Source organism: Sphaerodactylus townsendi, linkage group LG10, assembly GCF_021028975.2.
Source record: "Sphaerodactylus townsendi isolate TG3544 linkage group LG10, MPM_Stown_v2.3, whole genome shotgun sequence".
NCBI classification, from domain to species: Eukaryota; Metazoa; Chordata; class Lepidosauria; order Squamata; family Sphaerodactylidae; genus Sphaerodactylus; species Sphaerodactylus townsendi.
The window spans coordinates 85,832,501-85,859,683 of NC_059434.1; the positions used below are offsets into that span (position 1 = coordinate 85,832,501).

Consider the following 27,183-nt stretch of genomic DNA (forward strand, 5'->3'; position numbering starts at 1 on the left):
CAAGCACCCAAAGGACTCTTTTGTGTTTTTCCCGCCAGTGCCTATGTCATCGCCTGGCCCGCCTCTGCCGTGAAATTCAAGAAGGGGCTGCCCACTGGACTCTGATTGGTTCCCATGTACTGCAGATGTATGATTGGTTACTATGTATTTTGTGAATGAATGGTTGTAGGCTGTCCTGTATTCTCCCGGACTCCCGGCGGGAGAAAGTGTATTTAAGGTGTTGTAAAGCTGCTAGGCAGCGCAGTTGCCGTGGTGCGGAGGTGCTGACACGTAGGTCAGCATCTCAATAAAACCTTTTATTATTTCACTCTACTCGCTGTGTCGGGTCCCATTTCTGTTCCTCTGCGCTGCCAAGAGCTGGTTAGTCTGGAGCTATTAAAAGTTACCAGGCAGCGCGGTAACACCACCCCTATCGGAGGCCAGGGTGGGGCACAGGGGCGGGGGGCACAAAAACAAGGCCTTGGCCCCGGTCGCCGTTTCATCCCCGTACCCCTCTGGTGAGCTGTATTGGATTGCTGAGGCCCCTCCCCTCCCCAGGCTCCACCCCCAAATCTCCAGGAATTTCCAAGCCTGGAGTTGGCATGACTAACCGAAAGGGATGCCTGGCTGGAGAAGACCCGCACCTTCAGCCTCCAGCTCTGCCCTGCAAGGAAACGCAGCCGGCGGTCTCTTTTGCTCAGCAGCCGCTGATGAATGATGCATGAGGCTTTATTAATACCCCCGCAGAAAGCGCATGGATTATTGATGCCATTGCTAAAAAAGAAAACCTCTCCAGAGTCCCGTGGAGGGAGGCTGGGCCCCACTCTCGGCTTTGCAGCCGTGATACGGGGAAAGGCCTGAGCATTGCAACGGACAGGCCGGAGGATGGTTTTTTTTATTTTATTTATTTATTTATTTATTTATTTATTTATTTATTTATTCAATTTATATACCGCCCGATCCCCGAAGGGGTTCTACTGTCACGACACACAACACGAGGGTAATTTGGGGGAAGGCTGTGGCGTCGGGATCCAGGGCTGGTTCGTTGCAGGATGGAGCCAGTAGCACACACACCCCGCCCTGGCGGGAGCATTTGCAACCAGGAAATATCATTTCACAAATTGAGCTGCCTGGTTGGACATGGACCAGGAAGAAGAATAGTAAGGTGTATGGTCGAAGGCTTTCACGGCCGGAGTCACTTGGGTGCTGTGTGGTTTCCGGGCTGTATGGCCGTGTTCTAGCAGCATTATCAGCAATAGCAGAAATCAACAATAGCAGAACACATGATAAACCAACCTGGACATAGAATATTATTTGAAAAAAACAGAGATTCTGGACCACTCTGAAAGCCACTACGTCAGACTACACAGAGAAGCCATTGCAATCCATAAGCACATGGACAATTTTAACAGGAAGGAAGAAACTATGAAAATGAACAGAACTCGGCTGCCAGTGTTGAAAAATACTAGAGTCAAGGCAGTGTCTAACCAGCTCCACACAAACACAGGATGACCATAGACAAAGGATACAAAGGCCAGGATACTTCTATTCAGATGCTCCCACCAGTGACTTTGCTATCTCCGTTGTTACTCCCATGCTATAGACTTCATTGTTACTCATACTCCTATTCAGATGCCCTCAACTATTGACCTGGTTGCCTTCTTTGTTACTCACAGACAATGTTTCTTCACCCACCCTGGACACTCCAACAGATATATAGACTCCACTTGCTTTCCCAACATCAGATCCTCTGAAGATGCCAGCCACAAATGCAGCTGAAACGTCAGGAGAGAATGCTGCTAGAACACGGCCATACAGCCCGGAAACCACACAGCACCCAAATAGTAAGGTGTTTTTTGTATGCCCCTTTTCTCTACCTTTCAGAAGTCCACAATCACCTTCCCTCCCTCTATCCACAACAGGCACCTTGTGAGGTAGGTGGGGCTGAGAGAGTTCGGAGAGAAGTGGGATTGGCCCAGCCAGCATCACCCAGCAGGCTTCATGTGGAGGAGTGGGGAAACAGATCCAGTTCACCAGACAAGAGTTCACCACTCATGTGGAAGAGCAGGGAATCAAACCCCGTTCCCCAGATTAGAGTCCCCGGCTCTTAACCACTACACCACACTGGCTCTAGCACAGGTGTCAAACTCGCGGCCCTCCAGATGTTATGGACTACAGTTCCCATCACCCCCTGCCAGCATCATGGGAGGGGATGATGGGAACTGTAGTGCATAACATCTGGAGGGCCGCGAGTTTGACACCTGTGCCAGTCTAGAGCATATATAGGGTTAGTTTGTTTTGCTTTTCTAGGACCAAGAAACAGCAAAAAGAAGATGCTTTTGGTACCCTGCTTTTCTCTATCTTTAAGGAGACTCAAGGTACCTTACAAACTCCCTCTGTCCCCCCCCCCACACACACACACAGACACAACAGACACCTTTTGGGTAGGTGGGGCTGAGACAGTTCTGGAAAACTGGGACTAGCCCATGATCAGCCAGCAGGCTTCATGTGCAGGAGCGGAGAAAGAAAAGTTCACCACATAAGGATATATATTTTTTCAAAATAGAAGCATCTCCGTGCAAAGGTGTGAAAGCAACCTGGGTTGTTTCCATGGGCTTCAATCGCTACTTGAACAGCTGAAGAGCAGACATCCAAGAACTAACCAGGGCTGAGCCTGCTTAGCTTCTGAGATTTGATGAGACCATGCAGCCTAGGATGGGAAAAAGAAAAATGGGTCCTTCATAACTACTGCAACTCATTATACATAGGCTGCGCAGAATCCACCATAGTTATCTCGGAATTCTCTCTGTCCCGCCTGACTCACAAGGTGTAATTTTTCTCTCTTTCTCACAATACTAGAACCAGGGGGCATTCGTTGAAAATGCTGGGGGGAAGAATTAGGACTAATAAAAGGAAACACTTCTTCATGCAACGTGTGATTGGTGTTTGGAATATGCTGCCACAGGAGGTGGTGATGGCCACTAACCTGGATAGCTTTAAAAAGGGCTTGGACAGATTTATGGCTACCAATCTTGATCCTCTTTGATCTGAGATTGCAAATGCCTTAATAGTCCAGGTGCTCGGGAGCAACAGCCGCAGAAGGCCATTGCTTTCACCTCCTGCATGTGAGCTCCCAAAGGCACCTGGTGGGCCACTGCGAGTAGCAGAGAGCTGGACTAGATGGACTCTGGTCTGATCCAGCTGGCTTGTTCTTATGTTCTTATGTTCTTAATTTGTGGGGAGAGGAAGGGAAAGGAGTTTGTAAGATGCCTTGAGACTCCTCGCAATAGAGAAAAGCAGGGTATGAATCCACATTCTTCTTCATCATACTTTCCAACTGTTCCCTTTGGACAGACTGCACGGTTTAGGCCCTAACCCTCCTATGGATTTTTCCATCGAGACTTAGTTCAAATCCTGCCGGGACCTGCCATTCGGTTTCCCACATGCTTGGCTGCCTCGGCCCGGTTTTGACAGACATCTCTGCAATTTGGGTCTCCCATCTGGTCAAATCCATCTAGAGTAAGCACTAGAACAAATAGTGTGTGTGTGTGTTTTAATTCCGATAGCACAGATTGTTCAAACTCAGTCTATATATACACACACACACACGCAGACACAAACATCGCAGCTGCTGAAAATAGACAGCAAAAACTGAGGTAACAGAGTTGTGGAGAATCGAGCCATCCTTTAATGACAAGCCAAACCACAAAACAGACACGTGAAGGCTACTCAATGAAGAACGACCCACACCGCACCAAGTATGGGTGTGTAAAGGGAAGGGAGGCGAATTGGGTAAGCCCTCAGAGCAGTGTAAAGTTGCTGTTTCAGTTAGAAAAACCAGCGCCTTTTTCTGATTCTTGAGTAGCACCATCTGTTCAGAGGAGACCTTTTTCGGTGGGGCGTCAGAAACCTTCTGCACACAAATCTGGAAGCTGAAACACTCAGTCTCAACAAGGGCTTGCAGCAGAACACAGCATTCTGGGAAATTGCCATCTTGGCCTATTGCACTCATCTTGGCCTGGTAGACAGAATAAAACACAATGCCTACTGGCCACAAATTACAACGCAGGATTAAAGTGCAGGTATTATTATTTGGGTGCTGTGTGGTTTCCGGGCTGTATGGCCGTGTTCTAGTAGCATTCTCTCCTGACGTTTTGCCTGCATCAGTGGCTGGCATCTTCAGAGGATCCTCTGAAGATGCCAGCCACAGATGCAGGCAAAACGTCAGAAGAGAATGCTACTAGAACACGGCCATACAGCCCGGAAACCACACAGCACCCAAGTGATTCCGGCCGTGAAAGCCTTCGACGGGTATTATTATTATTATTATTATTATTATTATTATTATTATTATTATTATTATTATTATTATTATCATCATCATCATCAGCAGCAGCAGCAGCAGCAGCAGCAGCAGCAGCAGCAGCAGCAGCAGCAGCAGTGGCGCAGGAGGTTAAGAGCTCGTGTATCTATTCTGGAGGAACTGGGTTTGATTCCCAGCTTTGCCGCCTGAGCTGTGGAGGCTTATCTGGGGAATTCAGGTTAGCCTGTGCACTCCCACACACGCCAGCTGGGTGACCTTGGGCTAGTCACAGCTTCTCGGAGCTCTCTCAGCCCCACCTACCTCACCGGGTGTTTGTTGTGAGGGGGGAAGGGCAAGGAGATTGTCAGCCCCTTTGAGTCTCCTGCAGGAGAGAAAGGGGGGATATAAATCCAAACTCTTCTTCTTCTTCTCTTCTTCTTCTTCTTATCATTATCATTATCATTATCATTATCATTATCATTATCATTATCATTATCATCATCATCATCATCATTATCATTATCATTATTATTATTATTATTATTATTATTATTATTAGTATTAGTATTAGTATTAGTATTAGTATTATTAGTATTATTATTGTAGATTTCACAGCTGCCAGATCTTTAGCTGGTTGTTGGCCTTCACTGCAATTCGAGCCTCACCCAGAGGCCTAGGAAATTGTAATGTATTGGCATAGTATTCGTGTGGATCCCAGCAGGGCTGCCTTCTGAATTTGACAGATGTTAATTTTGTCAATTCGAAGATGTTTTAAGTGCTGCCCTAGTGTTTTCGGGATGGCGCCCAGCGTGCCGATTACCACTGGGACGACCTCAGCGGGTTTGTGCCATAGACGCTGAAGCTCGATTTTCAAGTCGCAATATCTAGTGACCTTCTCGTGTTCTTTTTCAATGACCCTGCTGTCACCGGGGACTGCTATGTCGATGATGGTCACTTTCTTGTCCTCGATCACGGTGATGTTGTTGTTGTTGTTGTTTTTGTTGTTGTTATTAATTTAATTTAATAACCCGCCCAGCCCCTAAGGGGTGACTGGTGCTTTATATACTGTAAGCTCATTCATCCAGTGTTATATTTTGCTACTCATTCTTTAAGAGTCGGGAGACGTCTCGTTTGTGCCTAAACGCGACCTTATCTTGTTTGGTTAATTGCCACCAGTTTCTTGTTATATATACAAGTTTGTGTCAGTGTTGATTTTGTCATGTATGTCTTCAGATGTTTATATAAAAGCACCAGTCACTTATTAAAACTGAATCTGCACTTTAATCCTCCACTGTAATTTGTGGCCAGTGGGCATCGTGTTTAATTCTGTATACCAGGTTATGCACATTTCCCACACCTTGTGTATTGGCTATTGTTGCCCTCTGACACCTTTCCTGGCACCTGCGGAGCGCCTTTAGAAAGTAGGAGGAGTCAGGTGGAGATTTTGCCCAGCAAAGTTTCCGGTCGGCTGTTGGTGATTTGACGGTTCTGCAGATATTTGAAAGTTTTGCTTTGACAGCAACTGCCACTCCAGCAGAAGGAGTGCGTGGCTGAAGGTCAGCTCCGGCAGCCATCTTGTGTGACTGGCTCCGCCTCCTGCAGCTGCCATTTTGTGGCTGCACCTACTACGCTGTTATCAGAATTCCAAAGCTGCCAGGAGACTCCAAAAAGCTAGAGACTCCAGCCTATTGAACCCATTTCATCCCTTCTCCCATGATCTCCCATGGTTTCCCTTTCCCTATTTTATCCTTACCACAACCTTGCGAGGTAGGGATAGGTCCTACGATGTTGCCCTCTCCTGGAAATCAGGAGGTCCTTTCAAAAGAAAAATGAAGAAGTGTTTGAATTAAAGGTTGAGAAAAGTGGGGTATAAAAACCAGCCCTTCTTTTTTTCCTCTTTCGTCCTTAGCAATGGAGAGGCAGCGGTGTGTAGTGATTGGACCGTCAGGCCAGGAGCTGGGAGAACCAGGTTCAAAACCCCACTCTGCCATGTAACTTCACCGGGTGACTTTGGGCCCCTCCCTCTCTCTTTCAGCCTCACCTCATTCACGGGGTTGTTATTGTAAGGATAAAGTGCTGCAGAGAAGAATGCTGTTGTAAGCAGGGTATCAATAACATTTTAAAAGAGAAAATAAAATATTCATCCCGCATAGTTCCGGATGGATTGTTGCGTGCTCTCTGCTGTCCCCAGTGGCAAAGACTCCCCTCTGCAGTTGTTAACTGAGCATGGACAGTCTGTGCAGACACTCATTTTTATTTTCAGAGCCAGAGTCAACATACACTCAGGTGGGCCAGCTGCCGGGACTCATGGCCTCTGGTGTGGCCCGCTATGGATGACTCCCTACCCATGTGCTTCCTCTGATGCCCGCTCTCACACCCTTCCATGACCTTCTTTCAAGAGCTATCTTGCTTGTTGCCCAGCTGCATGTGCTTCCAAGCACGATGATGATGATGATGATGATGATGATGAAGAAGGAGGAGGAGGAGGAGGTCCGCCTGCCACGTTGCAAGGCCCAGAGCGGCATCCCTGTTGCCATCACCACTGCTTTGCTCCCCAGATCTGCCTGCCTCCCCCAGACCTCTGTCCTCACAGGTGCCAGGTGAGTGCCATTTCCAGTGCCCTCTGTCCAGGGATTGTGGGAGAGAGAGCTGCACAAGTGGGTGGGGGGAGGGAAATCCAGGGGAACAGCAGGAGGAGGAGGAAGAGGAAAAAGAGGAAAAAGAAAAAGAAAAAAGCAGAAGGAGGAGAAGAAGGAGAAGAAGGAGAAGGCGGAAAAGAAGGAGAAGGAGGAGGAGGAGAAGGAGAAGGAGGAGAAGAAGGAGAAGAGGAGGAGGAAGAGGAAGAGGAAGAGGAAGAGGAAGAAGAAGAAGAAGAAGAAGAAGAAGAAGAAGAAGAAGAAGAAGAAGAAGAAGAAGAAGAAGAAGAAGAAGAAGAAGAAGAAGAAGAAGAAGAAGAAGAACTCTTTAACCCCACCTACCTCACAAGGTGTCTGTCGTGGGGAGAGGAAGGAGCTTGTAAGCCATCTTTAGTCACCTTAAAGGAGAGAAAGGTGAGGTACAAATCCAAACTCTTTTTCTTCATCAATACAATACAATAACCTTTATTAGGCATGAATTAAGGAGTTTTTAATGATCTGATCGGGAACTGTTAATCAAGAGTGGAAACAGATTGACAAAAGCAAAACAAATTCAAAAGGAAATAAAAGTTAAATCTTCATATATGTGTGTGTGTGTGTGTGTATTAAATATAAACATGTGTTAAATATAAATACGTGTTAAAAGGCCCACGGTTATATATCTTTTGAAGAATGTGCAGATACTTGTAAAAGAAACTTCGCAACTTCTTAAAGAATTACAGTGGAGTTCAAGATATTCTTTTGCAAATAAATGCCTCTTGCTGCAAGTTCTATTTCCTGTTCCGCCAAGAGAGAGGTTACAAGGGGAAGCACACGGAATAGCTGTCTCAGTTGCAGGGTGGGTTGATATAGGGAGAGGTAGGCCTTTAAAAGACCCTTGTCCAATGTTATTCTGGGCGGAAAAGGTCACAACCACCATTTTGAACTGGAAATACATGCCCGGGCAGCGTATTCAGATCTCACAAACGGGTGTTCGGTGTTCATTTCTGGAGCGGGCTTCAGTTTCTGTGTAGCTTCCATCAACAAGGACACAAGTTTCAGCCCACATCAGAAGGCAAAACAGCAGATAAATGGTTACATTTGATTTCCCAAGCAGTGAATTTTGACATGTTTAGTGTGTGTTGTGTTTCAGCTTGAAGAACCTTATTAAACTAAAATCCTAAACTGCAGGCATAAACTTAACTAAGGGGAGCTTTTACTACATCCTAGAATGACACAAACACAAGGGAAATCATATAGCATTGGCACAATCATGCATATACATTCTTTGTGAACCTTATGAAGGCTTCTGAACCACACAGGTCTCGGTATCCGGGCAGGGAGCCAGTGTAGCCAGGAACCTGACTTCAGGAAAATATTTTGTTTATTTTCCCATCGGTAACATTTTGACATGTTTAGTGTGTGTTGTGTTTCAGCTCTACAGAGGAGCGCAGGTTCACAGAAAACCACATTATGTTCACGATGTCTTCTCGCACGGCTCTCTGGCCTTCTCTCTCCCCAGCCTTTTTTACTCTCCCAACAACCCTGCAAGGTAGTAGAGTTGCCAGCTTCAGTTTGGAAAATCCCTGGAGATTTGGGTGAGAGGGCCTAGGACTGTGGTGGCGAACCTATGGCACTCCAGATGTTCATGGACTACAATTCTCATCATGCTGGCATTGGTTCACCACCACTGGCCTAGGAGAGGAAGATTGGCGGAGGGGAGAGTCCTGTGCCGGGGATGATACTCTAGATTCCACCCTCCAAAGTGGTCTTTTCCTCCAAGGGAACAAATCTCTGGAGATCAGTTGTAATTCTGGGAGGTCTCCAGGCCCCACCTGGAGGCTGGCAACCCCACAAAGGTAGATGAAGCTGAGCGACCACATCTGGCCTGAGATAATCCAGGGGATTTCATCAGCAAGTGGAGAGCTGACCGACGTTTCTCTTGCAGGTCATAAAGAAGAAGAGAAGTGTCTGGATTTTATACCCCACTTGTCTCGACTGTAAAGAGTCTCCAAGTGGATTGACAGACACCTTGTGAGGCAGGTGGGGCTGAGAGAGCTCTGAAGAACTGTGACTAGCCCAAGGACACCCAGCAGACTTTGTGTATAGGACAGTGATGGCGAACCTTTTTGAGACCAAGTGCCCAAACTGCAACCCAAAACCCACTTATTTATCGCAAAGTGCCAACACGGCAATTTAACCTGAATACTGAGGCTACAGTTTGGAAAAAATGGTTGGCTCCGAGGCGTGCGTTACTCAGGAGTAAGCTTGGTGGTAGTTGGTGGCTTTGCTTTGAAGCAACTGTGCAACTCTTCCAACGGGTGAATCACAACCCTAGGAGCGTTTACTCAGAACAAGCCCCATTGCCAGCAACCAAGCTTACTCCCAGGTAAAGGATCGCGCTTTAGTTCTTTGCATGAAAATCAGTGGGGTTTAACAGCACTTAACAGGGTTACCTACACTGCTTCCCCAAAACTAGGTCTTAGGTTTAATGCTAATAATCGAGCCTAGCGGCCCAGGCCAGCCTAAATGTGGGGGTGGGGGGCAATCCTCTGTTTGCGCGTGCCCACAGAGAGGGCTCTGAGTGCCACCTCTGGCACCCGTGCCATAGGTTCGCCACCACTGGTATAGGAGCAGGGCGGAAATCTGGTCCACCAGATTAGAGTCTGCCACTTACAGTCACTTCTCCAGTGTGGAGCCTGCCACTCAGGTGGAGGGGTGGGGAATCAAACCCGGTTCTCCAGATTAGAGTCCACCTGTTCTTAACCACTACACCACGCTGGCTCTCCAAGGATGAATATTCACCTTGGGTGCTCTCTTTCCACAGCTAGGTAGAGCTGGTTTCCAAAACCTGGCATCTGGTAAGAACCAAAAGGCAGGCTACGAAATAAATCCATAAATAAACATAAATGTCCCCAACCCTGCTGCCACCAACTGTACTCTGTTTGCTGAAATGCAAACGCATTTAAACCTAAAATAATCACTGTTGCCATATCTCCCTTAACGTGTTTTTCTTGCGGATGCTCAATAGCTGCTGAGCAATCCTAACCGGTGTCGCTGGAAAGTCGCCGTGAATCTGCTTAAGTGGTAGATCAAACAGGCTGACAAGTCATGGCTAACCCACAGCAACTCTGTCGGGTTTTCCAGGCAACAAATGAATAGAGGTGGTTTGCCATTTGCTGCTGTAACCCCCATGCTCAGAATGGGTTGACCCAGTAAGGGGTGGAGACCCAAAGCAGGAGGAGGCTGCAGACCTCAGGTAGTTGGAGGAGACAAGGCTACCAGACTCGGACCTTGATTGGTATAAGCCCTTAACACCTTGTTAAGGGTTTCTTTTATGGTTGTAATGGGCGAGAGTTCTCCTGGAAACCTTCATCATGTTGGTTTCATCAAGCCCTTGGAGTCTTCAAAACCAACCACCAGCAAAGAAGAATTGGACTTGGCAGTATCAATAGACTGTAAATATAAGGACTTGAAAATGCAACCCGAACAGGACCTTGAACTGTGATGTTAAATGCTGATGTTATATGTTATATGTTAAGAAAGTAAACCATTTTGGTGTTTTTTTTTAATTTGTTGTTGCAACCTCATTCCAAGTTCTGCCCCACAGAACCCACAAGCTGAGGTTACACTGCCACGGCATAGCAACCCCAGACTTCCTTGGTGGTCTCCCACTGAAGTTTTAACCAGGGCTGACCCTGCTTAGTCGTCCAAATCTGACCACTGGGCCATTCACATCAGGGCAATAATTCAGTGTCGTCAAGTCATATAATCATAGACCTGGAAGAGACCCCAAAGGCCATCAAGTCCAACCCCCTGCAATGCAGGAACACACCATCAAAGCACTCCTGACAGGTGGCCATCCAGCCTCTCATTGAAAACCTCCAAAGAACCTCTCTATTCTGCATTGGTTAGACCTCACCTGGAATATTGGCCCCTTCCGCACACGCAAAATAATGCGTTTTCAAACCACTTTCACAACTGTTTGCAAGTGGATTTTGCTATTCCGCACAGCTTCAAAGAGCACTGAAAGCAGTTTGAAAGTGCATTATTCTGCATGTGCGGAATGAGCCATTAATTGTGTCCAGTTCTGGGCACCACAATTCAAGAAGGATATTGACAAGCTGGAACGGGTCCAGAGGAGGGCAACCAAAATGGTGAAAGGGTCTGGAATCGATGCCCTACAAGGAGAGACTCAGGGAGCTGGGGGTGTTCAGTCTGGAGAAGAGAAGGTTAAGAGGTGACATGATAGCCCTGTTTAGATATTTGAAGGGATGCCATGTCGGTGAGGGAGCAAGCTAGTTTTCTGCTGCTCCAGAGACTAGGACCAGGAGTCATGGGTTCGAGGTGCGGGAAAAGAGATTCCACCTAAACATCAGGAAGAACTTCCTGCCCGTCAGGGCTGTTCGACAGAGGAATGCACCACCTTGGAGAATGGTGGAGTCTCCTTCTTTGGAGGTTTTTAAAGAGCGGCTCGATGACCATCAGTCAAGTGCGGAGGGCGACAGGAGGAGGGAGAAGAAACGGGAAAGATGCCCAGAGTATTTTGGAGTCCAAATAGCACCACCTGTGATATAGTGGTTAGAGTGTCAGATTAGAACCAGGAGTCATGGGCTCAAGGTGAAGGAAAAGAGATTACACCTAAACATCAGGAAAAAACTTCCTGACAGTCAGGGCTGTTGGACAGAGGAATGCACCACCTTGGAGAATGGTGGAGTCTCCTTTGGAGGTTTTGAAAGAGAGGCTCGATGTCCATAAGTCAAGTGTGCTTTCATTGTGTCTGCCTGCATGGCAGGGGGTTGGACTGGATGGCCTTTGGGGTCTCTTCCAACTCTATGATTCTATTAACCAGGGTCTCCTCTGCTTAGCTTCAGAGACCTGGGGACATCGGGTTCGCCTGGGTCCCTGCATATCTGGCAGTTCTTCGTGGACTCGCTCCACGTGGAGATGAGCCTGGATTCGCGCCACGCCCTCAGGATCCCGACTGGGACCCGCCGCCCCCCTCGGCCAGTCCGTTCCTGCCCAGCGGCTGCGTGCTCAGGATCGGGGCCACTGAGACTCGCCTTGGCAAGCGCCGGGTTGGAGATGCGCCCCCAGAGCGCAGCAGGAAAGCAACGCTCCCCCCACCCCCTTGGAATCCTTCTCTTCAAAAGGGGGCGCGGGACGTGGCCCCCCTGCATTGCTGCCTCCAACCTTCCCCCCCCCCCCGCCTTAACCCAGCCCACCCTCCGCGCCCAGTGACCTTGCGGGGGCTGGAACACACCCCCTTCTTTCGCTCTGGGGGGTGGAGGAAGGCAAGCAGCCGGGGGGGGCGGCCCCTGAACGTCTTGGGTGGGCGTACCTCTGCGGTTCCCGCTCCCCACGCCTTGGGAGCGAGGTGCCGGGAGAGGGGGGGCCTGGGTCCGGGATCGGGGGCGAGCAGGCTGCACCCCACCCCACCCCACCCACCCAGCCAGAGGGGGAGCCCTCCCCGAGGTGCCCCGCCGGTGCGCCTCCCCTGGCACCATGCCAAGCCAGCTGGGGGGTGGGTGGTAGACAGGCAGGACCGGGGGGGGGCTCCTCGCCCAGCCGCCCCCCCCCCAGCCTCTTGAGCAGCTGCAGACGCCTTCCTGCCTTCCTCTTCCTCTCCCCCCACCCTCCAGCTTGTCTGTTCTGCGTCTCTCCTCCTCCTCCTCCTCCTCCATTGCTCACTTGCCAAGGGAGGCTCGCCCATTGCAGGCGCTGGAGGAGCGCTCAGCCACCCAGCCCGCTCGCCTGCCTCTCTGCCTGCCTGCCTGCCTGCCCCTGCCTGCCTGCCTGCCAGCCCGGCCTCCTCTCTCTTTGGCCGCCGCCAACAAAGAAGGCGAGGCGGAGGGAAGCTGGGAAGCCAGCAACGCTTTGCAGAAGGCGGCCAGAGGCTGAGACCCCCCCGGACACCAGTGGTGGCCCCCACAGGGTGCCCTGCCCGCACCCGTCCCGCACCTTCGCCTGCCTGCCTACCTGGGAAGGTAAGACTCGCTCCCGGGAGCGCCCAGCCGCATGCCTCGCCTTGCTCCGCGGCGCAACCCAGCTGTCCAGCCGGGATCCGGCCCCTTCGCTCCTGGGGGTGCGCCCCCCCTCCCCAGGGCAGGCAAAGGTGGGCGGGCAAAGGGTTAAGCGTCCACGCCCAGGGGCCTGGGGTGCAAATCCCCTGGGGCTGCGGTGGGCGGGGGGGGGGGAACGGAGGGTGCCCCCCTCCCCCCCCCCGGACCCATCTTGGAGAAAGGAAAAATTCTCCATGCGGGGCTTGGGGGGGGGGGGAGGAAGCAAAGCCGACCTATTCCCTCCCCCAAGGGGTGGTCTCGCTGTCAACAGCATCCTTCGGCGGGGAGGGGTCTCTGGCTGTTTGGGATCCGTTGCTTTTAAGATCGGATCTATCTTGCAGGCAGGGAGGGAGGATCTCTCTCCTAGGTTGGCATGTGTGGTTTTTGCTGTGGCAGGATGGAGCTGGTAGTAAGCGTGGCCGGGGAGGGGGGGGGGCGGTGTGTGTGAAAAAGGCAGGGGCTGTTTGGGGGGGGGGACACAAAATCCTGGCCGCATCTCATCTGGCACCTGAGAATCAGAGGCCCCCTCCCCATTTTCTCCTCGTTACCTAGGTAAAATGTTTGCTACAGGAGCTGGGAATCTATGGTGATGGGGTTAATCTATCTGGGAAAGTGGGGACCGGTCTGGGTTGGTTTGGATTGCTTGGCTCGCTTATTCGACACAAACTCACTCACACACACACACACAACCCCCCCCCCCCTGTTTTTGACCAAGAGGTAGTAAAATGCCCATAAAGTTCCAGGCGAGGCGTAGTTCCGACCTGCCTGCCAGCCAGCGGGGATTGGAACTAGTGGCGGGCGGCAGCCGTCTGCTCAGGCATCAAACTGGAGGTGGTCAGAAACCAGGCGGGATGCTGGCAGGGGTAGAAAGTGCCGTCCAGTTGCAGGCGACAGATGGCAGAACTGTAAGGTTTTCGAGGAAAGAGCAGGATGGAGGTGGTTTGCCATTGCCGGGCTCTGCATAGCAACCCTGGACCTCCTTGGTGGTCTCCCATCCAAGAACTAACCAGGGCTGAGCCTGCTTGGCTTCTGAGATCTGATGAGATCGGGATAACCTGGGCCATACATGTCAAGACAAGAGACATTCAGAGGTGGTTTGCCATTGCCGGGCTCTGCATAGCAACCCTGAACCTCCTTGGTGGTCTCCCATCCAAGAACTAACCAGGGCTGAGCCTGCTTGGCTTCTGAGATCTGATGAGACCATGTTGCCTGGGACACCCAGCTCAGGGCAAGAGATAAACAGAGGTGGTTTGCCACTGCTTACTTCTGTGTGGCAACCCTGGCCTTCCTTGGTGGTCTCCCATCCCAGTACTAAGCACAACCAACCCTTCTTAGCTTCTGAGATCTGATGAGACCATGTTGCCTAGGACACCCAGCTCAGGGCAAGAGATACAGAGGTGGTTTGCCATTGCTTACTTCTGTGTAGCAACCCTGGCCTTCCTTGGTGGTCTCCCATCCCAGTACTACTAAGCACAACACCCTCTTAGCTCTATGATATCAGGCTAGTCTGGGCCATCCAGGTCAGGGCAAGAGATACAGAGGTGGTTTGCCACTGCTTACTTCTGTGTAGCAACCCTGGCCTTCCTTGGTGGTCTCCCATCCCAGTACTAAGCACAACTAACCCTTCTTAGCTTCTGATGATATCAGGCTAGTCTGGGCCATCCAGGTCAGGGCAAGAGATACAGAGGTGGTTTGCCACTGCTTACTTCTGTGTAGCAACCCTGGCCTTCCTTGGTGGTCTCCCATCCCAGTACTAAGCACAACTAACCCTTCTTAGCTTCTGATGATATCAGGCTAGTCTGGGCCATCCAGGTCAGGGCAAGAGATACAGAGGTGGTTTGCCACTGCTTACTTCTGTGTAGCAACCCTGGCCTTCCTTGGTGGTCTCCCATCCCAGTACTAAGCACAACCAACCCTTCTTAGCTTCTGATGATATCAGGCTAGTCTGGGCCATCCAGGTCAGGGCAAGAGATACAGAGGTGGTTTGCCACTGCTTACTTCTGTGTAGCAACCCTGGCCTTCCTTGGTGGTCTCCCATCCCAGTACTTACTAAGCACACCCTCAACCCTTCTTAGCTTCTGATGATAATCAGGCTAGTCTGGGCCATCCAGGGCTCGTGGCAAGAGATACAGAGGTGGTTTGCCACTGCTTACTTCTGTGTAGCAACCCTGGCCTTCCTTGGTGGTCTCCCATCCCAGTACTAAGCACAACTAACCCTTCTTAGCTTCTGATGATATCAGGCTAGTCTGGGCCATCCAGGTCAGGGCAAGAGATACAGAGGTGGTTTCCTGCTCACTGCTTACTTCTGGTTAGTAGCAACCCTGGCTCTTCCTTGGTGGTCTCCCCATCCCAGTAATACTAAGCACAACTAACCCTTCTTAGCTTCTGATGATATCAGGCTAGTCTGGGCCATCCAGGTCAGGGCAAGAGATACACAGGTGGTTTGCCACTGCTTACTTCTGTGTAGCAACCCTGGCCTTCCTTGGTGGTCTCCCATCCCAGTACTAAGCACAAGCAGCTCTTCTTAGGTTCTGATGATATCAGGCCAGTTCTGGGCCATCCAGGTCAGGGGCAAAGAGATACACAGGTGGTTTGCCACTGCTTACTTCTGTGTAGCAACCCTGGCCTTCCTTGGTGGTCTCCCATCCCAGTACTAAGCACAACCAACCCTTCTTAGCTTCTGATGATATCAGGCTAGTCTGGGCCATCCAGGTCAGGGCAAGAGATACAGAGGTGGTTTGCCACTGCTTACTTCTGTGTGGCAACCCTGGCCTTCCTTGGTGGTCTCCCATCCCAGTACTAAGCACAACCAACCCTTCTTAGCTTCTGATGATATCAGGCTAGTCTGGGCCATCCAGGTCAGGGCATGATAATTATGTGCCGTCAGGTCAGGTGACTTAAGGTGACCCCGTAGGGTTTTCTAGTCAAGACACCTTCAGAAATCATTTGCCATTACCTGCCTCTGTGTAGCAACCGTGGACTTCCTTGGTGGTCTCCCATCCAAGAACTAACCAGGACCACCCCGGCTCAGCTGCTGAGATCTGGTGAGACAGGAACACGCTTATTTATGTCAGACAGTTCATATTCCAAACAGATTTTTCCCTCTTTCTGACAGTGATATTTCCTTGAAAAGAAATCTCTGGTAGGGAAGAGGGAGATCCAGTCACAAATTTGTGAAATGTGCCCCAAAAATCCTTTACACCGTCTGAACGATTCCACCGGACATCGGCGCTTCCTGTGTCTCTCTCGTGTCGAGAGGATGCCGGGTGCCGTGCAGCGTAAGAGGTGTACCTGCCGAGGGGTTTGCAAACAAAGATGGACCCCCCGGAAGGATTTCCATCCCGGGGGTCCGTCTCAGTTCTGGAGTAGCAGATGTTTGCGTACCACCCAGCGGACTGTTCAAATGTCAGCGATTTGCTGTTCCTCGCTTGCTTCGTTTCTTTCTTGAAATTGGCTGAGGGGCTCCCTTTTGCGAAAGTCAGTTTCCTCCGGTCAAAAACGAAAAAGCTCAGGGATGCCAAGAGGCAACACTAAAAGGGAAATGGCACGAAACTCACCAAAGCCACTGATGGCGAAATAAATCCCAAACCACGAGGAGCAGTTTGATGGATGGATGGATTCGATTTGTGTCCCGCCCTTTCCCAGAGGGCTCAGGGCAGCATACAACAATGGTGTAAACAACAATAAGAATAACATCCAAAACATTACAATAAATAGTTAACATCAATAAAAAGGGCACTAGGTGTGTTAGCATCAACGAGATCTGGCCAGGAAATTAAGTGGAAGTGCCAGCTGAGCTAACCTGGTTTTATAGGATCTCAGCAGCTAAAAAGGGTCAGTGCTCAGAGGTGTATCTAGGGAAAATGTAGCCCAGTGGAAAAATCTGAGTTCCCCGCTTCCCCATATAGGCGGTTGCCCTCCCCCACCACGACCAAACAGCGCTTTTTTGCACCAGGTCTTGAAGTCAGTGTATGAACCGGGGGGGGGGGAGGGGGGCAATTTTCTACCCCCACATGACTAAATGGCCGCAGTCCGGGGACATTTGACACCATCTGTCCCCCTGGGCAGTACGCCCCTGTACAGCGCTGGTGTGTAGTTAGATTGGAAACTGCTAAGGAGCAGCAGTGGCATAGGAGGTTAAGAGCTCGTGTATCTAATCTGGAGGAACTGGGTTTGATTCCCAGCTCTGCCACCTGAACTGTGGAGGCTTATCTGGGGAATTCAGATTAGCCTGTACACTCCCACGCACGCCAGCTGGGTGACCTTGAGCTAGTCACAGCTTCTCGGAGCTCTCTCAGCCCCACCCACCTCACAGGGTGTCTGTTGTGAGGGGGGAAGGGCAAGGAGATTGTCAGCCCCTTTGAGTCTCCTGCAGGAGAGAAAGGGGGGATATAAATCCAAACTCTTCTTCTTCTTCTTCTTCTTCTTCTTCTTCTTCTTCTTCTTCTTCTTCTTCTTCTTCTTCTTCTTCTTCTTCTTCTTCTTCTTCTTCTTCTTCTTCTTCTTCTTCTTCTAAGAAAGGGCTGCTATGCAGGGGCAGAAGCCATGGCAAACCACACCCTCTCATCTCTTGTCTTGAAAGCCCTCTGGTGTCATCATAAGGCGAATTTTAACGTGATGGCACTTCCTAGATCTCCCAGGAAATAGGATTCCTAAGTCATGGGGACCCCACCAAAAAGGCCATGTCCCTGCTCACCGCCTTCCCCAGACCTCACCTGGAATATTGTGGGCACCGCAATTCAAGGAGAACATTGCCAAGCTGGAACGGGTCCAGAGGAGGGCAACCAAAACGGTCAAAGGTCCGGAATCCATGCCCTACAAGGAGAGATTTATGGAGCTGAGGATATTTGGTTTGGTGAAGAGAAGGTTAGGAAGTGATATGATAGCCATGTTGAGATATTTGAAGGGATGTAATGTTGCTGAGAGAGCAAGCTTGTTTTCTGCTGCTCCGGAGACTAGGACTAGGAGTCATGGGTTCAAGGGGAAGGAAAAGAGATCCCAACTAAACATCAGGAAAAAAAATTGTGACAGTTAAGGGCTGTTCGACTGTGGAGTTTCCTTCTTCGGAGGTTTTTTTAAGAGAGGCTGGATGTCCATCTGACAGGAGAGCTTTGATTGTGTGTTCCTGCATTGCAGGGGGTTGGACTTGATGGCCTTTGGGGTCTCTTCCCACTCTATGATTCTATAATTCTATGAGTGCTTTTGGAGGCATATCTCAGTGAATGGGCAGGTTCATGCAAGAGAGGACCCAGACTGGTTCAGGTGTTAAAACTCAACAGCTGCACTGAATTGCTCTCTGGAAACCACTAGGGAGCCCTGCTGGCTCCAGCTGCTCCCTTATAATACATTCCTTGTTGCGCATTGCTGCCAGTGCTACTGGTCCTTCCTGTGAGTAAAGTCCATTTCATGCATTTTTATCCTACCCTTCCTTCAGGGAGCTGAGGGCAGTTTGCAGGGTCTCTTCACTATCCAGCTTAGCCTCACAACAACCCTGTGAGGTAAGTTAGCTTGAGAGAGAAAGGCTTGCCCGGCAAGTCACTTGGAAGAGTGGTTTCAGGTGGGTAGCCATCTTGGTCTAGAGTAGAAGAGCATGATTCACAGAATGTAAGTGCGCAGAAGAGGAAGTCTGAGGGGATATGATTGAAGTCCTATAAAATTATGCATGGGGGGTGAGAATTGTTGACCTGGTAAGGTGGAGTAAGCGTGGTATTAGGCTGCAGATGATACCAAATTATGTAGGGTGGTGAGAACCACAAAGGATTGCGAAGAGCTCCAAGCGAACCTGGATAAATTCGGTGAGTGGGCTCAGAAATGGCAAATGCCATTCAATGTAGCAAAATGCAAAGTGATGCACATAGGGGCAAAAAATCCAAACTTCACATACACGCTACAGGGGTCAGCTATCAGTCACAGACCAGGAAAGAGGATTTGGGCGTCTTTAGTTGATAGTTCCCACGCGGGAATGTCAACTCAATGCCTAACAGCTGTAAAAGGCAAACTCTACGCTGGGGATCATTAGGAAAGGAATTGAGAATAAAACTGCAAAGATTGTCATGCCCTTATATAAAGCGGTGGTGCAACGCGCATTTCCTGGGGTACTGTGTCCAGTTGATGGTCACGATTCTCAAAAAAGGATATTGGAGGAGAGATAGAAAAAGAAGTGCAGAGAGAAGGAGGGCAGCAGCGGGGATGATTGAGGGACTGGAGCACCTTCCTATGAGGGAGAGGGCTGCAGCGTTTGGGACTCTTTTTAGTTTGGAGAGAGGAGATTCGGCTGAGGGGGGATATGGATTGAAGTCTCTACAAGAATTATGCATGGGTAGTGAAAATGAAAATGTTGACAGAGAGATTTTTTTCTCTCTTTCTCACAATACTAGAACCAGGGGCATTCATTGAAAATACTGGGGGGGAAAAATTAGGACTAATAAAAGGAAACACTTCTTCACGCAACGTGTGATTGGTGTTTGGAAGATGCTGCCACAGGAGGTGGCGATGGCCACTAACCTGGATAGCTTTAAAAGGGGCTTGGACAGATTTATGGAGGAGAAGTCAATCTATGGCTACCAGTCTTGATCCTCCTTGATCTCAGATTGCAAATGCCTTAACAGACCAGGTGATCGGGAGCAACAGCAGCAGAAGGCCATTGCTTTCACCTCCTGCATGTGAGCTCCCAAAGGCACCTGGTGGGCCACTGCGAGTAGCAGAGAGCTGGACTAGATGGACTCTGGTCTGATCCAGCTGGCTTGTTCTTATGTTCTTATGTTCTTAAGGCCTGCAAGGTTCCCAGGATATAATTATTTGAGGATTCCTAAGGTGTGGGGACAAGACCAAAAAGACCCTGGCCCTGCTCACTGCCAGTCTCATTTCACGGGGTAGAGAATGTTTTTCAGAGGCAGATGATGAAGGAAGATTTAACTCTGGAAAGCTTAGGTTCTGAATATCTCGTTGGTATTTGCAGAGCTTTAAAGTACTCCTGGACTCTTGGCAGAATGGGAATTTGAACCCAGACCTTAGTTCGACCGTGCAACCACACAGACTGTCTCCCGCGTTCTTCTTTCTTCTTTCCAGCATGGGGTAGTGGTGAAGAGCAGGTGGATTCTAATCTGGAGAAGTGGGTGTGATTCCCCGCTCCTCCACCTGAGTGGCAGAGGCTTATCTGGTGAACCAGGTGTGTTTCCGCACTCCTTGTTCCTGCTGGGTGACCTTGGACTAATCACAGTTTTCTCAGGAGTGTGTCAGCCCCACCTGCCTCACAAGGGGTCTGTTGTGGGGAGAGGAAGGGAAAGGAGCTTGTAAGCCACCTTGACTCTCCTTACAGAAAGGTGGGGTATAAATCCAAACTCTTAAGAACATAAGAACATAAGAACAAGCCAGCTGGGTCAGACCAGAGTCCATCTAGTCCAGCTCTCTGCTACTCACAGTGGCCCACCAGGTGCCTTTGGGAGCTCACATGCAGGAGGTGAAAGCAAGGGCCTTCTGCGGCTGCTGCTCCTGAGCACCTGGTCTGCTAAGGCATTTGCAATCTCAGATCTTCTTTTTCTTCTCTTCGTTTGCACAACAAAAAATCTTATATGTTTAATCAGCAATTTGTCAGATGCAAAACAGCATCCAACAAAGTTTCAGAAATTGCAAGGGAAGGAACTAGGGCAGCAGGTTTTGAGAGATTGGTGGGCACCGAGTTTCTGCGAATCCTTCCATTTCATCTCCCCAACATGCTGCCTTCCCCCTTCCTTAGAACTCTGCCCAGCAAGCTTCCAAGTCCCCCAGCTGGGTCACCCAATCCTACTCCGACACCCTGTCCACTACACCACACCGGCTCTGCCACAGAGCCTGCTTCCCTCGGCTTCCTCAGCCACCTCCAGATGTTTCGCTCCTTCAGGAATGAGAGACGGAGCCAGCAGCCTGTATTCCACCATCCCACTCAGCCAATTTGGAAGCCTTCCCGAGATAGGAACGGCTCTTTTGCCAGCAACAGAAGAAACACATCCCTCAAAGTCTCCTGAGGCCAGGGGAGGAGAAGAAGGAGAGTTTGGATTTATACCCCACTTTTCTGTCCTGTGAGGAGACTCAAGGTGGTTACAAGCTTTTTTCCCTTCCTCCCCCCACAACAGACACCTCCTGAGGCAGGTGGGGCAGAGAGAGTTCTGAGAGAACTGTGACTGGCCAAAGAAGAAGAAGCGTTTGGATTTATATCCCCCCTTTCACTCCTGCAGGAGACTCAAAGGGGCTTACAATCTCCTTGCCCTTCCCCCCTCACAACAAACACCCTGTGAGGTAGGTGGGGCTGAGAGAGCTCTGAGAAGCTGTGACTAGCCCAAGGTCACCCAGCTGGCATGTGTGGGAGTGCACAGGCTAATCTAAATTCCCCAGATAAGCTTCCACAGCTCAGGCGGCAGAGCAGGGAATCAAACCCGGTTCCTCCAGATTAGATACACGAGCTCTTAACCTCCTACGCCACTGCTGCTCCTACACTGCAGCCCAAGGTCACACAGCAGGAGTGTAAGAGTGCGGAAACACATCTGGTTCACCAGATAAGCCTCTGCCACTCAGGTGGAGGAGTGGGGAATCAAACCCAGTTCTCCAGATTAGAATCCACCTGCTCGTAACCACTACACCACGCTGGCTTGAAACGTAGCAAAGCAGAGCGGTCAGGAGCCAAGTTTGGATTGGGAAATTTGGGGGCAGAGCCTCAGAAGGGTGGGGCGTGGGGGAGGGGAGGCGGAGTGTGAGCAGGGGAGGTATAATGACACGGAGTCCAACCTCCAAAGAATCCTTTTGCTCCCTGTGGACTGGAGATCCACTGAGATTCCAGGAGATCTCCAGGTCCCGCCTGGAAATTGGCAAGCCTATCCAGCAGCACAGGCCAGCAGCTCCAGTGGTTAGGGATGGGGCTCTTTCAAGCTGCGGACTTCGGCAGGTGCCAGATCCGCACTCTAGCCCGGCATGGAAAGAAGAAACCATCCGAAAAAGCGGAGGAGGGGGAAGGAAGGAATCGTGCAGAAAAACAAGTCACACAACAGTCTACAACACTGAGTATTCCTAAGCACTGGAAAAGGGGTGTTTAGTTACTATTTTGGGAGGCACCAACTCCTACTTCTGACAGGGCCTCCGAGAGCAAATCATTTCTCCGAGGAAAGGCCCACGTTGTCCTGAAACGAGGGGAAGAGCTTCTCGTACTGTGAGCAGATCTGTACCCAACTGAAAAATCTTCCATTCGGCTTCTATCTTGGCTTGTGAAAACAGAGTGCTCAGTTTGCTCTCTACGCAGTTTAGGGATCTCGAACGTAGCAAATTGGGATTATGTGCTCTGTGATGTCTTTTACCCAAAGTAGAACTCTGGTCCTGATGCACTGAACTTCGGGTGTGTCCCGTACAGATTTGAATAGGATTCCTCTTCTTGACCATGCTTCTTCTGCCGGCAGCTTGGGCGTGCTGCCGTGGTATATTTTTGTCTCGCTAGTATTAAGTTTCCTCAAAAAAGCAGTTCTACAACCAGGTGAAAAAGGAAAGAGGGTCCCCATTTTGGCTACCAAAATAGAACTACGGTATTTATGGGCCTTAAATGGACAAAAGTCACATGGGACAGGAACTGTAGTAAGGAAGGGAATTAGGTGGCATTGCAGCAAACAGCTGGCTAGATCCAACCTTTGTTCTTCAATGTTCACCCAGTCTTGGTTTGATCGCATTTGCGCTGCATTATAGACTTTGTAGTTTGATGCCTGTGTCAGCAATTAGTTCTTCTTGAGTAGTTCCCCCCAATCCTGAGATTCTTGGGCTATAGCCAGTGGCTTATGGAGGCAATGTGACGTCACCTTGAATAGGGTGTTGTGGGTTTTCTCGGTTGTATGGTCATGTTCCAGTAGCATTTTCTCCTGACGTTTCGCCTGCATCTGTGGCTGGCATCTGATGATGCTACTGGAACATCAGAAGAAAGAAAACGCTACTATGGCCATACAACCCAGAAGACCCACAACACCTTAATGATTCCAGCAGTGAAAGCCTTTGACAATACAATATCACCTTGAATATTTTACTAATGGTAGAAGTGTGTAAGTATTAGTTCAATTTGCTACCTGTAGAAATAGCCCCAGAATATGGAGCCCTGGAGCCAAAACCCAAGATTTGGTAACTCCTCGTTTTCAGTCAAGGATGTGACTGTCGGCAAAGGATTCATCATTCTTGCGTGTGTCTGTTTCATGCACAGCAAAGCACATGGCTCAAGGCCAACAGTGACAACTTCCCATGGGAATGCGCATCTGGGTATTGTGAAATGTGGACAACCAACAGTGTTTAAGCATGGCGGATTTCAGAGTGTCCACTTGGTCGGGAGGCTGTGCAGCCAAGATCTTTTGCACATCAGCTGTTTGATTTGGAAATGCTTGTTGTTTTGATTTTCTTATTAGAGAACCCCAGTCACACCGCTGGCACCCTGTTGCATTCTGGCATTTGGCTGTCCATTCCTGTTTATTCTGAGCAGATCTGGTGGGTTTGATTAAACCTAAAATGCAATCGCAGCACCGGGCTGTCCGGTGTGGACAGTCAGTGTGCAGCTGTATTTTCTGGAGGCTACTGACCTTTTGCGTTTCTTCTCTTTTCTTTCTCCATCTAGCTTAATTGATTATTTCTTGGTCTCTCTCAGGCTGGGCACAGCATTCTTGGATGAGCCATTGACAACTTGGGTACACAAAGGGGGGAGGGAGGGGTTGAAGCCATCTGCAAGTTTTAGTGTTTTATGTATTATTATATGTTTTAAATTGTTTTTATGACTGATGGACACTGCCCTGAGCCTTTGGGGGAGGGCGGTATATAAATATGATGGATGGATGGATGGATGGATGGATGGATGGATGGATGGATGGATGGATGGATGGATGGATGGATGGATGGATGGATGGATGGATGGATGGATGGATGGATGGATGGATGGATGGATGATGATAGATTGGATGGATGGTGGATGGATGGATGGATGGATGGATGGATGGATGGATGGATGGATGGATGGATGGATGGATGGATGGATGGATGGATAGATGGATAGATGGATAGATGGATAGATAGATAGATAGATAGATAGATAGATAGATAGATAGATAGATAGATAGGGTTTTTTTGGTGGGGGGGATTGAAAAGCGAGAGCAGGAGCATTGCTTCTCACTTTGCATTGGGCCAAAGCTGCAGCCCATTTAGAAAGAGTTGTGTTTTTATTTATTACAGCTGTTATTTTGAATGGGGCCTGATGTGACTTATATTGTTTCCCTCTCCTCTTTTCCTGGGAGGTAGGTAGGTTAGACTGACCAGCCCAAGGTCACCCAGCGAGCTTTCATGGCAGAGGTGGGGATTCGAACCTGGCTCTCCCAGATCCTAGTAGTTCAACATCCTTGGCATGTCAAAAATCTGGAAAATGCCTAACTTGACTCTGCCAGTGTAACCTCTTTCTGTGGGTTCTGTGGGGCAGAACTTGGAAGGAGTTTCAAAGAACTAAATTCAAACAAAACAGTTTACTTCTCTTAACAAATAACACTTTTAAAACATTTAACATTTACACTTTACAGTCCTGTTAAGTTTGCCTTTTCAACTCCTTATATTTACAGTCTACTGATATTGCCCAGTCCAATTCTTCTTTGCTGGTGGTTGGCTTTTGAAGACTCCAGAGGCTGGGTGAACGGGATTCAAGATGATGAAGGTTCCCAGAAAACTCTCACCATGTACATACACAAAAACCCTGAAACAATAAATTCTTAACATTTACAATATAGCAAAAAAATAAACTCCCTTCCCACTAGTTCCCAACGATGTTGCAGTTACCTTAAACAAGGTGTTAAGGGCTTAATAAAATCAATCAAGGTCCCAGCCTGGTAGCCTCGCTTCTTCCAACCTCATGAGTTCTGCAGCCTTCTGCTTCTTTTCAGACTCCACCCCTTTCTGGGTCATCCCATTCTTTCACAGGGGTTACACCAGCATGTCGAACACCCCCTCCCCTGAACAAAAGAGAAACAATTATTTAAATATTTATTTATTTATTTATTTAAAAAATGCAGTCCAATCATGTGTGTGGCTGTGTAGAAGATGAAGAATTTGGATTTATATCCACCCTTTCTCTCCTGTAAGGAGACTCAAAGGGGCTTACAATCTCCTTGCCCTCCCCCCCCCCACTCCACAACAAACACCCTGTGAGGTGGGTGGGGCCGAGAGAGCTCTGAAGGTGACTAGCCCAAGGTCACCCAGCTGCCATGTGTTGGAGTGCACAAGCTAATCTAGTTCACCAGATAAGCCTCCACAGCTCAAGTGGCACAGTGGGGAATCAAACCCGGTTCTCCAGATTAGAGCGCACCTGCTGTTAACCACTACACCACGCTGGCTCTCACTATATATGTACTATAAAGAAACATCAAATCAATGCAAAAATGACTCAGACTCAAAGACAGAACATAGTTGTTATTGGGTATTGGTGAGCGCTGGCGGATCACCCAAAACGTTCTTGCGTGTCACTTTTGACACACGTGTCTTAAGTTTGCCATCCCTGCCCTAGCCGCTATCCCACGCTGTCTCTCTTTAAAGATCATTGTTTTGTAACTACACTACTATGATAATAAAAATATTTAAAATAATGAGGAGTACGTTTGACTGGTTGCTAAGTGGGAAGCAGTATTTTAGCCTCCACTCCAAAAGAGAATCAGAGGGCTGCAGGAGAATGGGCTCAAAGTAAAGAAAAAGGGAAATTTCCTGGGAGTGGGACCTCGGCTGAAACAGCCTTACTTCTGAGAAGACCTATGGCAGCATCCTGATCATGAGGAACTATTTTTATAGCAGACACATCAATATAGTGAGCATGGTACAGAAGAACCCCAACTTCAATCCTGCTTCCAGCTGTTTGCGGGACATAATTCAGAAGAATCTGTGGGTAGTCCTAAGGTTTGGTTTTGAATGTGTTTAATTTTATGAAATTGGGTTTTATCAGTCATGGAATCATGGGGTTGGAAGAGACCCCAAAGGCCATCCAGTCCAACCCCCTGCCATGCATCATCAAAGCACACCTGACAGATGGCCATCCAGCATCTCTTTAAAAACCTCCAAAGGAGTTTCCACCACCCTCTGAGGTAGCGCATTCCACTGTCAAATAGCCCTGACAGTCAGAAAGTTCTTTCTAATGCTTAGGTGGAATCTCTTTTCCTGCACCTTGAACCCATCACTCCTGGTCCTAGTCTCTGGAGCAGCAGAAAACAAGCTTGCTCCATCTTCAAGAAGACATCCTTTCAAATATTTCAACATGGCTATCATGTCACCAGTGGCATAGGAGGTTAAGAGCTCGTGTATCTAATCTGGAGGAACCGGGTTTGATTCCCAGCTCTGTCACCTGAGCTGTGGAGGCTTATCTGGGGAAGTCAGATTAGGCTGTGCACTCCCACACACGCCAGCTGGGTGACCTTGGGCTAGTCACAGCTTCTCGGAGCTCTCTCAGCCCCACCTACCTCACAGGGTGTTTGTTGTGAGGGGGGAAGGGCAAGGAGATTGTAAGCCCCTTTGAGTTTCCTGCAGGAGAGAAAGGGGGGATATAAATCCAAACTCCTCCTCCTCCTCCTCCTCCTCCTCCTCCTCCTCTTCTTCTTCTTCTTCTTCTTCTTCTTCTTCTTCTTCTTCTTCTTCTTCTTCTTCTTCTTCATGTTCTCTTCTCCAGACTAGCAGTGCCAAGCCCCTGCCGAACTACCCCCTTCCCCAACTGAGTTCCTGCCACTACGCCAGCAAGAAAAAACAACAATAAACCTTTTTCTCCGTTCATGGCATTCTCTTCCATGTGCTTACAGACCGTTTAATGATGTGCTCTAGAATCTTTCCTGGTATTGGTGTTAGGCTGGCTGGAAGATAATTGTTTAGGTCCTCTTTTTTCCCTTTTTGAAGACAGGGACAACATTAGCCCTCCTCCAGTCTTTTGGGACTTCTCCTGTCCTCCAGGAGTTCTCAAAGATTACAGCAAGTGGTTCTGAAATTACCTCTGCCAGTTCTTTCAACACCCTGGGATGTAGTTCATCAGGCTCTGGAGATCTGAATTAATGTAAAGTAGCCAGGTATTTCTGTACTACCTCTCTATTCTATGCAGAATTTCACCTATTGCACCTTCTGCTCCATTTCTCCCTGGTTGAGCACTGTTTTCCTTTTGGAAGAAGGACAAGGCAAAGAAAGAGTTGAGCAGTTCTGCCTTTTTTCTGTCCCCTGTTAGCATTTG

General features: G+C 49.1%; 1 protein-coding gene across 1 annotated transcript in view; it reads left to right on the top strand.

The window, feature by feature from the left end:
• Positions 1-12,717: 12,717 nt before the first annotated feature.
• Positions 12,718-27,183, top strand: part of FBXO41 (F-box protein 41) — a 78,678-nt gene continuing 64,212 nt past the window's right edge. Inside the window, exon 1 of the mRNA XM_048509705.1 lies at positions 12,718-12,884. The gene's annotated coding sequence lies outside the window, so the exon portion shown is untranslated. The remainder of the gene's footprint in view (positions 12,885-27,183) is intronic.